The 12,291-nt window shown below is 48.8% G+C and overlaps 1 protein-coding gene across 4 annotated transcripts in view; it reads left to right on the top strand.

Annotated features, from left to right (window-relative positions):
• The first annotated feature begins 415 nt into the window (after window positions 1–415).
• The window catches only part of LOC134339065 (contactin-5-like), a 103,846-nt gene continuing 91,970 nt past the window's right edge, over window positions 416–12,291 (top strand). For all 4 annotated transcript variants that reach the window (XM_063035350.1, XM_063035349.1, XM_063035348.1 and 1 more), the window contains exons 1-2: window positions 416–627; window positions 813–898. The gene's annotated coding sequence lies outside the window, so the exon portion shown is untranslated. The remainder of the gene's footprint in view (window positions 628–812; window positions 899–12,291) is intronic.

Genomic DNA, 12,291 nt, shown 5'->3' with positions numbered 1-12,291 from the left:
TGGACTTACTTCATAATTTACTGGCATAATTTACATATTATTATTTAACTATTTATGGTTCTATTACTATTTATTATTTATGGTGCAACTGTAACGAAAACCAATTTCCCCCGGGATCAATAAAGTATGACTATGACTATGGATTATGGAGATGGGGAGGGGTGTTACAGAGACAGGGATATTGGGGTGGAAGGATTATGGAGATGGGGAGGGGTTTGCAGAGAGGGGAAGCGATCGGGGTGGAAGGGATAATGGAGATGGGAGGGGTGTTACAGGGATGGGGAAATTGAGGTTACGGAGATGACGAGGGCTGGGGTGGGGTGATTTGTGACTCTTCTCCCCTCCGCCCGTCTGCTGAGTTTGACAGACACTGGGCTGGGCGGGCACTGGGAGGGGAGGGGGGGCATGTTTTTGCAGCTCGGTGTGAGCCGTGGAGAGTCCTGGTGCTGTCTGTCTGTCTGTGCGCCGTGCCTAGTCTCTCTGTCTCAGTGCCATAACGAGAAGCCGGGTGACACCCCCCGTCGCTGTCAACGACTCCCGCATCACTGAGGATCACATCGGCGGCTCGTTCGAGCGGCCAGGCCCTACTCGGGAGGACAAGTCGAGGGTGTGACAGGGAACGATGGGGTGAGTTAGCCCTGTGTCTGTGTCTGTCAGTGTATCACTGTGCTGCCTTTGAGGCAGGAAGCGGGTCCCTGGTTCTACCCCCTCCGCTGTCCGCCAATCCTCCTCCCCTCCCCCTGCCCCCCATTCCGCGTTACACAGTCTCATCTCCCGAGAGTTGCAGGCAATTATTTTCTGTTTTCTCGCAGACTGAAAGGTTACGATGCAGAGACGGGGAGAGCGGGAGCGCAAATAGGAGAGATGCTCTGAGAGGCGAGAGCGCAGCCGGGCGACTGTGAGTACGGAGCCAGCGAGCTGGCTTTGGGGATCAGGCGGAGAAAGTTAAAGCGCTCAGACAGCCCCTGAGCACCGCTCTGTGAGTGGGAGGGACAGGGAGAAAGTGAGAGAGACAGTCCACTTCACTGTGTGTTTCAATGAACAGGTGCTCCACCTGAATCTGAGAGGGAGAGAGACTGTGTGTGTGTGTGTGTGTGTGTGTGTGTGTGTATGCGTGTGTGTGTCTGTGTGAAAATCACTTTCTGAGCGGGTTTACCCATCAGCGCCCGTGTCTGTGGGTGCACATCTATATATGACCACATGTATATGCGACTGTCTTTATCTTTGTGTGCGAGCGTGGCGTGCTTGTAAGTGTATGCCCTGTCTGTCTCTGTCTGAATGGATGTTGTGCACACGTGTGTATTTGTAAGGCTATCAAAATCTGAATCCGGTTTAATATCGCCAGCATGCGTGGTGAAATTTGTCGTGTATCTGTGTGTGCTTACTTCTATGTGTGTTGGTGGGTGTACAGTTGTATGCCTTTGTGTCTGTGAGAGCAGGTCTGTGTGTGTGTGTGTGTGTGTGTGTGTGTGTGTGTGTGTGTGTGTGAGTGTGTGTGTGTGTGTGTGTGTGTGTGTGTGTGTCAGGAAGTGTCCCGAGGAAGAGCCCTTCATTCCCCTCCATGGATGCTGCCTGACCTGCTGAGTTCCTCTGGCATGTGTGTGTGTTGCCCTGGATTTGCACATCGAACGATCCTCTCATATCCCCTTTGCCAATCAACTGTCCAGCTCTTGGCTCCATCCCTCCCCCTCCTGTCTTCTCCTATCATTTCGGATCTCCCATTTTCAAATCTCTTACTAACTCTTCCCTCAGTTAGTCCTGATGAAGGGTCTCGGCCTGAAACGTCGACTGTACCTCTTCCTAGAGATGCTGCCTGGCCTGCTGCGTTCACCAGCAACTTTCGATGTGTGTTGCTTGAATTTCCAGCATCTGCAGATTTCCTCGTGTTTGTGTTTCAGTGTGTAGCTGTGAGGGCACGTGTTCGAAGTACAAAGTAATTTCATTATCTAAGCTCGTATCTGTCACCAGAATCAGGTTCATGATCACAGACACACATCATGAAGTTTGTTGTTGTGCGGCAGCAGTGCAATGTAACATATAAAATAGACTACAAACTGTAATAAGGAACATATTAAAAATTAAATAAATTGTGCAAAAGCTAGTGAGCCTTGGGTTCCTGTCTTGCCACATGCTTTCTTAAGGTTTATTTTCTTGCATGAAAAATAAAGAATTTATGAAAAACTATAACTGAACAAAGATTGACAAACATCTGGGTGTCTGTGTGTGCATGCCTGCGTTTCTGTATCTGTGTGTGCACCTGTCTATGTATCTGAGTGTGAGTGTGTGTATGTGTCTCTCTGTGTGTATAAAGATTTAGGGGAGCATTTAGAGGTATTACCGGTGCGTAGGGATAGACAAATGCGCGTGTGTTTGAAACCGGAGGAGATCTAATTTAAAACGCTTTGTTTAGTAGGAGGAAGCCTGTTGTCTTGGTTTGCTGGAGATAGGGGCAGAGAGTGTCGGGGATTTAATCTGTGTGTGTGTCAGGGATGATGTCAGCGTTCTGCTCCTTTTTTACGGGGATTTAGCGAGCATTGTTTGTGCTCAGAACGGATTAGTGAGCAGGAAGGAGGCAAAGAGCCGGCAGCCAGAAATCTCCTGACAAACTCCCCCTCAGCCAGCGGCTCGGTGTTAGTTATGTATCAACAGTCCGTTCTGGATGTATCTATGTGTGTGCCAGCTGTGTCTGCCTTGTGTCTATTGTGTGTTAATAGATATGCTGAGTGAATATATATGTATTCTAGGTTCAAGATTGTTTAATATCATTTCCTGTACACAAGTGTAAAGCAGAACAGAATAATTTTTACTCTGTAAGGAGAATGAAATAATAGTTATTCTGGATCTGATGCAGTACAAAAAAACCCCCCCACAAAAGATAAAGAAAGTAATAAAAACAAAATAAAAATAAATACATTAGATGGCTTATGTACATGGAGTGGTTGTAAGTCTATAAAAAGATGCAGGCTGGGCATGAGGTGACTGAGGGGAAATTATAAAGTAGTGGTGGAGTTGGTGGGTGGAGGTGTTGATCAGACGTGCTGCTTGGGGTGTACGTGGTGTGTGTGTGTGTGCGTGTGTGGGAGGGTATGTGTGTTTATGGAGTAGGAGTGCATGTTGGAGTACTGTGTGTGAGTGCTGAGTGGACTGTGAAATGTGTGTTTGTGTTAATATACGTGCTGTGTGCATATATATTTGTGCATGTGTGTACCAAGTGCGTGTCTGTCTGTGGTATGCGTCTGTCTGATTGTGATGTGGGGTGTCTGGGTGTCTGTCTGTGGTGTGTGTGTCTGATTGTGATGTGGGGTGTCTGGGTGTCTGTCTGTGGTGTGTGTGTGGCAGTGTCGGTCTGTGGTGTGTGTCTTATCTGTGGTGTGTGTGTGTCTGTCTATCTGTGGTGTGTGTGTCTGTGCGCCTGTCTGTGGTGTGTATGTGTGCGCCTGTCTGTGGTGTGTGTGTGTCTGTCTATCTGTGGTGTGTGTGTGTATGTGTGCGCCTGTCTGTGGTGTGTGTGTGTATGTGTGCGCCTGTCTGTGGTGTGTGTGTGTGTCTGTGGTGTGTGTGTGTATGTGTGCACCTGTCTTTCTGTGGTGTGTGTGTCTGTCTGTCTGTGGTGCGTGTGCGCCTGTCTGTGGTGAGTGTGTGCGTGTCTGTCTGTCTGTGGTGTGTGTGTGTCTGTCTGTCTGTGGTGTCTGTGTGTGTGTGTCTGTCTGTGGGGTGTGTGTGTGTGTGTGTGTATGTGTGCGCCTGTCTGTCTGTGGTGTGTGTGTGTGTGTGTGTGTGTGTGTGTGTGTGTGTCTGTGGTGTCTGTGTGTGTGTGTCTGTCTGTGGGGTGTGTGTGTGTGTGTGTGTATGTGTGCGCCTGTCTGTCTGTGGTGTGTGTGTGTGTGTGTGTGTGTGTGTCTGTGTGTGTCTGTGTGTGTGTGTCTGTGTGTCTGCCATTCTTGCTCTCTCTGACTCGGTCTGACAGTCTCCATTCCCTCTGAGCTGATGGTACAAAGGTCAGAAATGGGAACGAGATGAGGCCATTGAGCCCCTCATACTTGTCTCTCCCCCATTCAATAAAATCACAGCTAGTCCTTTATTTCACTGGCAATAACTCCACATCCTGCAATGCCTAAAGATCTGATTTCTCTGTGAAACATACCCAGAGTCTGAGAACCTTAAAGGATAATTCCAAAGACCGGATCACTCTCTGGGTGTAGAAATTTCTCCCTATGTCTGTGCTGAATGATTCATCCATTTAGTTTGAGTGTGTGGCCCCTGATTTCAGGCTCTCGGGCCAAGGAGAACCACTGTGCACCCTCTGGGAGAACGTGACAGTTGGGCAGCCTCCAAGGAGGGTTGTGGACAGCCGATGTTTCAGTGAGACTTTCCAAGGCAAAGCTGGAACCTTTGTGAGCAGCCAGCACACAAACTCAGCCCAAGACATCAAGACGGTCTCAGCCCAAGTTGTCAATGGTCCAATCCCTTCTGTTGGTTTGCATGTTGTTCAAGATTCCAGCTTTGGCAGCCCGTGGTGCCTCCTTTGGGAGGTTTGACTATTTAACTACGGTGCTCTGACACTCACCCAAAGCAGAAGGCCAAATCCCTACACCACCAGGTTCAGAAACAGCTACTTCCCTTCAACCAATCCATTCTTGAACTGAGCGAATGCCCCCTCAGCCTTTCTTCCCCCCCCCCCCGCGACCTGCTGATCACCTCCCTCTGGTTCCCCACCTCCTTCCCGGTGGTCGACATCCCATTCCCATTCCGGCATGTCGGTCCATGGCCTCTTCTACTGCCACAGGTTCGAGGGGCAATATATTCCATCTGGGCAGCCTCCAATTGAATATGATCATCAATTTGTCTAATTTATGATAATTTCTCATCCTCCTGCCTCTCTTTTTCCATTCCCCATTCTGGGTCCTTTCCCTCCCTTCTCCTCACCTCTCCCTGGTTCCCCTCCTCCATCCCTTTCTCCCATGGTCCACTCCCTTCTCCTGTCGGAATTCTCCTTCTTCAGCTCTTTACCTCTTCCACCATCACCGCCCAGCCTCTCACTTCATCCCCTCTTCCCCACCTAGCCACCTTCCCCCTCATCTGCCGGCTCATACTCCTCCCACTCCCTCATCTTCTTATTCCGGCTTCTGCCCCCTTCCTTTCCAGTCCTGACAAAGGGTGTCGGCCTGAAGTGACGACTCTTTATTCCCCTCCATGGATGCGTTTTGTTTTCATTGCTCAAGATGTCCAGTGTGAATCTCTTGTGGCTACAATCACTTAACAGTAAAATACAGCAGATTTTGTTTCTTTGCTGTAATTGGGTTTCTTTCTTGTAAAAATTGTGTATAATTTATGAGTAATTTGGTTTTCTTGTGAATTCTGCTTCATTATCATCATTATGTGCTATGTTGTATGACATCATCATTATGTGCTATGTTGTATGACATCATCATTATGTGCTATGTTGTATGATGTGGGCGATTATGGTCTTTCCATGACCATGATTGTCCTTGGCAATTTTTTCTACAGAAGTGGTTTGCCATCTCCTTCTTCTGGGCAGTGTCTTTACAAGACGTGTGGTCCCAGCCATCATCAATACTTTTCAGAGATTGTCTGCCTGGCGTCGGTGGTCGCATGACCAGGACTTGTGATGTGCACCAGTTGTTCATATGACCATCCACCACCTGCTCCCGTGGCTTCATGTGACCCTGATCGGGGGGCTCAGCAGGGGTTACCCCCGCCCCAGGGTGACCTGCAGGCTAGCAGAGGGAAGGACAGCCATACACTTCCTTTGGTAGAGACGTATCCAGCCCAGCATCCCGAATACCGCTTATCTGATGCTGCGTGTCTGAGGTACTGCTGCAAGTAAATTTTTCATTGCACCTGTGTGGACAGTACATGGACTTGTGCAGACGACAGTGAAATTGACCTTGACTTGGACACCCATGGCTGCAGGTTAATAATCCTCTGCCAAACCACTCAGCAGTTCAAAGGTTCAAAGGTCTAATTTGATGTCAGAGAAATGTATACAATTGACATCCTGAAATACTTTTTCTTCGCAAACATCCACAAAACCAGAGAAGTGCCCCAAAGAATGAATGACAGTTAAACGTGAGAATCCCAGAGTCCTCCCCCCAGCTCCCCCCTCCCGCGTGTAAGCGGTAGCAAGCAACGATCCCCCCTTCCCCCCAGCAAAAAAAGCCTACCTGCTACCGAGCACAAGCGTGAGCTAAGCGATAGCAAAGACGCAGACCTTGCAGTTACCCTAAAGACTACCGCATTTCATCCGGCACTCAACAAACCACAGGTTCTCTCTCTCCCTAATAAGGGAGAGGGAGGTGTCCCCCACTTTCACAGTGAGTGGGAGACATAACAACCCGCTGGTTTATGATGTTAAAAAGTCTGTTTCGTCGCTTTTTACAAGCTCTGTGCCTGAAGATCATAAAGATCTTGGGTCTTCGGGCCCACAGCGAAAGATTTTCTGGCCTCCCCGACGACACACGAGTCTCCTGCCGTGACACCGACCCTCGATCTGCCCGTCTCCACAGCCCCGAGATCACAGGCTTCCAAATACAAGCGAGACTCTCAGGCTGAACCCTTGGCGTGCCAAACAACAACGGCCGGTCCTGAAGCCCCGAGAACGGGTTCCATTCCCGCAAAGAACCGGAGTCTCCGCGTAACTCTAGGTCAGGGTCGTCAAAAGAACCCTTAAAGGGAAAAATAAAGATATTAAAGATGAAAATAGAGATGTTCAGGCAGAATCTGTGGGGACGGAGAGAAATGGTGAATGCCTGACATCCGAGGTCTTTCATCACAGCTGGGGAAAGGAAGGCACCCAGACCACTGGAAGAACTTGACAGGTCAGGGGTCAGAGGGCAGGGAGATGGACGGTCAGTGTTTCAGGCTGAGGCCCAGAGGCTTTATAAGGCATTGGCCAGACCGCACTGAAATACTGTGAACGGTCCTGGGCCCCTTATCTTAGAAAGGATATCCTGGATTTGGAGAGGGTCCACAGGAGGTTAACAAGATTGATGCTGGGATTGAAAGGCCTGATTTACGAGGAGCGTTTGATGGCTCTGGGCCTGTCATCGCTGGAGTTTTGAAGAAGGAAGGGGGGATCTCATGGGCAGCTATCGGATATTGAAAGGCTGGAGAAAGCGGATGTGATGAGGACGTTTCCTATAATGGGGGAGTCTTGGACCAGAGGGCACAGCCTCAGAATTAGAAGGATGTCCCTTTAGAACGGAGATGTGGAGGGATTCCTTTAGCCAGAGGGTATTGAATCTGTGGGATTCATTGCCACAGACGGCTGTGGAAGCCAAGTAATTGCGTCCATTTAAAGCAAAGATTGATAAGCTGGCGGTAAGCGTGGAGTAGGCCCTTTCAGGCCTATGAGCCGCGTTGCCCAGCAACCACCAACTTTACCCTAGCCTAATCACGGGTCAATTTACAATGACCAATTAACCTACCAACTTTGGACTGTGGGAGGAAACTGGAGCTCCCGGAGGAAACCCACACGGTCACGGTGAGAGCGTACAAACTCCTTACAGACAGCGGCGGGTCGCTGGAACTGTAAAGCGTCGCGCTAACCACTGTGTCGCCCTAAGGACGCTGAAGGTTACGGGGAGAAGGCAGGAGAATGGGGTTGAGAGGGATAGTAAATCAGCCATGATGGAATGGCGGAGCAGAGTCGATGGGCCAAATGCCCTAATTCTGCTCCTTTCCTCATGACCTCCGCAGATCACAAACAGCGCGGTAGCGTTGTGACCAGCCTAATGCTATTGCAACACCAGTCATCAGATTTCAACCCCCACCACTGTCTTAGATTTTTATGCAAAGTGGGCCGGCTGGTGGCACAGTGACATCGGCGCCGGACCCGGGAGCGGAGGTTCCCGGTTCGAACCCAGCCGGGTCCACTCCTGAGCAGGCTTTCCATCCGTGCCGGGTTGAGTGTCGAGATCGCAACTCGACCTGGTAAAATAAAGGGAAAAATACTGCGAAAATGACTGTGTGAGGAGTGGCGAGCCACACAGTCTCTCTCTCGCTCTCTGAGCCTTGTAAAAAGCCATGAAAGAGACATCATCACGGACGCACAGACGCGCGCGCACGCAAGCAGGCACACGCCAAAAAAAAAAGACAAAAAGAAAAAAATTATGCAGAGCATAGATGGGGCGGCACGGTAGCGCAGTGGTTAGCATAACGCTTTACGGTACAGGCGACCCGGGTTCAGTTCCCGCCACTGCCTGTAAGGAATTGGTGCGTTCTCCCCGTGACCGCATGGGTTTCCTCTCTCAGTCCAAGGACGTACCAGTTGGGAGGTTAAGTGGTCATTGTAAATTGTCCCGTGGTTAGGCTAGGGTTAAATTGGGGGTTGCTAGGCAACGTGGCTCAAAGGGCCGGAAGGGCTTATTCCACACTGTAACTCAATAAATACATAAATAAGACAGTCAGCTGGGAGGGGTTCATATTCAAAGAAGGTGTGTGTGTGTGTGTGTGTGTGTGTGTGTGTGTGTGTGGGGGGGGGTAGTTTTTTTTAAACACAGGATGGTGGGGGCCTAGGATGGGCTGCCAGAGGAGATGATGAAGTCAGATACAGTAGAGGTGTGTTTCAGAGGCTTTCAGACGTATGTATATGCAAAGAGGGGAGGGATATGGACCTCGTGCTGGTGGAAGAGACTCAGTCTAATTGGGCGCCTTGTTCAGCACACACATAGTGGGCTGAAGGGCCTGTTCCTGCTCTGTGTTCAAAGAAACATAATCTGCTTCCAGCCACTACGCCAACACGTTTGGTCTCACCCCATTGTCAAACATTTTGTTCTCCCCCCCACCCCTTTCTCACCAACTCTGCTGCTGAAACTTGGCCCGTTTCTCTCTGTTAAAAGAGATTCTGCAGATGCTGGAAATCCAGAGCAACACACACACACACACACACACAAACCGCTGGAGGAACTCAGCAGGTCAGGCAGCATCTATTGAGCTGAATAAACAGTCAACGCTTTGGGCCGAGACCCTTCATCAGGACGGGAAAGGAAGGGGTCGGAAGGCAGAATAAGATGGGAGAAGGGGAAGCACTGCAAGCTGGCACGTGGTAGGTGAGACCCAGTAAGGAGGGGTGAGGTAGCCCCCAACCTGATGGCGTGAACACCAATTTCTCCAACTTCCTGTAATTTCTAACCCCTCCCTTCCCTTCTCTTTTTCCATTCTCTATTCTGGTTGCCCTCTCACCCCTTCTCCTCAGCTGCCCATCACTTCCTTCCCATTCCATATAACCATATAACAATTACAGCATGGAAACAGGCCCTCTCGGCCCTTCTAGTCCGTGCCGAACTCTTACTCTCACCTAGTCCCACCGACCTGCACTCAGCCCATAACCCTCCATTCCTTTCCTGTCCAATTTAACTTTAAACGACAACATCGAACCTGCCTCAACCACTTCTGCTGGAAGCTCGTTCCACACAGCTACCACTCACTGAGTAAAGAAGTTCCCCTCATGTTACCCCTGAACTTTTGACCCCCCAACTCTCAACTCATGTTCTCTTGTTTGAATCTCCCCCACTCTCAATGGAAAGAGCCTATCCACGTCAACTCTATCAATCCCCCTCATAATTTTAAATACCTCTATCAAGTCCCCCCTCAACCTTCTAAGTTCCAAAGAATAAAGACCCAACTTGTTCAACCTTTCTCTGTAACGTAGGTGATGAAACCCAGGTAACATTCTAGTAAACCTTATCTGTACTCTCTCTATTTTGTTGACATCTTTCCTATAATTCGGTGACCAAAACTGTACACAATACTGTACTCCAAATTTGGCCACCAATGCCTTATACAATTTCAACATTATATCCCAATTCCTATACTCAATGCTCTGATTTATAAAGGCCAGCATACCAAAAGCTTTGTTCACCACCCTATCCACATGAGATTCCACCTTCAGGGAACTATGCACCATTATCCCTAAATCCCTCTGTTCTACTGCATTCTTCAATCCCTACCATTTACTATGTATGTCCTATTTTGATTAGTCCCATCAAAATGTAGCACCTCACATTTATCAGCATTAAACTCCATTTGCCATCTTTCAGCCCACTCTTCTAACTGGCCTAAATCTCTCTGCAAGCTTTGAAAACCTGCTTCATTATCCACAACTCCACCTATCTTAGTATCATCTGCATACTTACTTATCCAATTTACCACCCCATCATCCAGATCATTAATGTATATGACAAATAACACTGGACCCAGTACAGATCCCTGAGGCACACCACTAGTCACTGGCCTCCAATCTGACAAACAGTTATCCACCACCACTCTCTGGCGTCTCCCATCCAGCCACCGCTGAATCCATTTTACTACTTCACTATTAATACCTAATGATTGAACCTTCCTAACCAACCTTCCGTGTGGAACCTTGTCAAAGGCCTCACTGAAGTCCATATAGACAACATCCACCGCTTTACCCTCGTCAACTTTCCTAGTAACCTCGTCAAAAAATTCAATAAGATTTGTCAAACATGACCTTTCACACACCTCCTTCCCTTTTACCCATGGTCCATCATCAGATTTTTTCTTCCACCTACCACCTCCCAGCTTCTTAACCCCCCCCCACCTACGTCCCCCCCCTCACTTGGCTTCACATATTACCTGCCAGCATGGACTCCTTCCCCTCCCCACACCTTCTTATTCTGGCATCTGCCATCTTCCTTTTCAGTCCTGAAGAGACGTCAACGGTTTATTCCTCTCCCATGGAGGCTGCCCGACCTGCTGGGTTCCTCCAGCGTCTTGCCCGCGTTGCTCCGGATTTCTAGCACCTGCAGAATCTAAAGAGATGAAAGACTGGCTTTACTTTGCCACACTTGCATCGAAACCGTACTGTAGGGTGAAATGCGTCGTTTGCATCGGCCACCGACACAGCCTGAGGATGTGCTGGGGGCAGCCCGCAAGTTTCGCCAACGTGTCAAGCCCACGACCCACTGCCCCCTAACCCCTACATCAGTGGACTGCGCGAGGAAACCGAGCACCCACGCGGTCACGTCGAGAGTGCGCAATCTCCTTACGGGGGAGCGCCGGGAACGGAACCTCACTTGCTGCCGCTGTGAAGTGCGACTTTAGCCACTAGGATTGATGAATGTGATTACCGAATGCTAATTACTTATCACGAACGCTCCAATTAATTAACACTAATTAATGCTACAATTAATTAATGGTATAATTAAGTAACCTACTAATCCGTACCTCTTTGGAATGTGGGAGGAGACTGGACCGCCACAGGAAAGTCCCCCGGTCACAGGGAGAACGTACAGGCTTGTTACAGACAACGGCGGCAATCAAACCCCGATCACTGGCGCTATAGAGTGTCGTGCTAACCGTACCACCTTTTTGTCTGCACTTGGCCCACATCCCACTCATCCTTTCCTGTCCCAAGTACCTTTGCTATGTTGTTAGTATCGCAATTTGTATGTCAGTCTTTGTTTCTGTATGGTTTTCATAAATTCCATTGTACTTCTTTATTTTCCTGTAAATACCTGCAAGAAACTGGATCTCTAGGTCGTATATGTGACAGATACATACCTTGGTTGTAATTTATTTAGACACTGACTTTGACTTCCTCTGCCTACGTGGGCCATATATGGATCACCCTCTGTGCAAATAAAACCAGTTACTCCTCAGCTGCCTGTTCAGACTCTCCCCTCAAACCTATCCCCTCTCGTTCTTGCCTCCCCAAGTATTTCTATATTACTCCCCACATTGCCATCATTTCAAAGTAATAATCATAAAGGCATCCATTAGTCTTGCGAGACCATGGATCTGCGCCTGGAAAGTCTTCACTCTCCAGGGCGCAGGCCTGGGCAAGGTTGTATGGAAGACCAGCAGTTGCCCAGGCTGCAAGTCTCCCCTCTCCACGACACCGATGTTGTCCAAGGGAAGGGCATTAGGACCCATACAGCTTGGCACCGGTGTTGTCGCAGAGCAATGTGTGATTAAGTGCCTTGCTCAAGGACACAACACATTGCCTCAGCTGAGGCTCGAACTAGCGACCTTCAGATCCCTCGTCGAATGCCTTAACCACTTGGCCACGTGCCCACATTTATTATTAAATTACATGTATGTCACCCATGTACAACCCTGAGCTTCATGTTCTTGTGGGCATGCTAATAGATCCAACAGCCATAATAGAATCAATGAAAGACCGCACCAACAGGGTGGACATCCATGTGCAAAAGACAACAAATTATGCAAATACAAAAAGAAAGAAAAAAAAACAAATAAATAAACAGTAAATATAGAGAAAATGAGATGAAAAGTCCTTGAAAG

Source organism: Mobula hypostoma, chromosome 28, assembly GCF_963921235.1.
Source record: "Mobula hypostoma chromosome 28, sMobHyp1.1, whole genome shotgun sequence".
NCBI lineage: Eukaryota > Metazoa > Chordata > Chondrichthyes > Myliobatiformes > Myliobatidae > Mobula > Mobula hypostoma.
The sequence above is the reverse complement of the archived record's forward strand: the minus strand, read 5'-3'. Positions and strand labels throughout refer to the sequence as shown.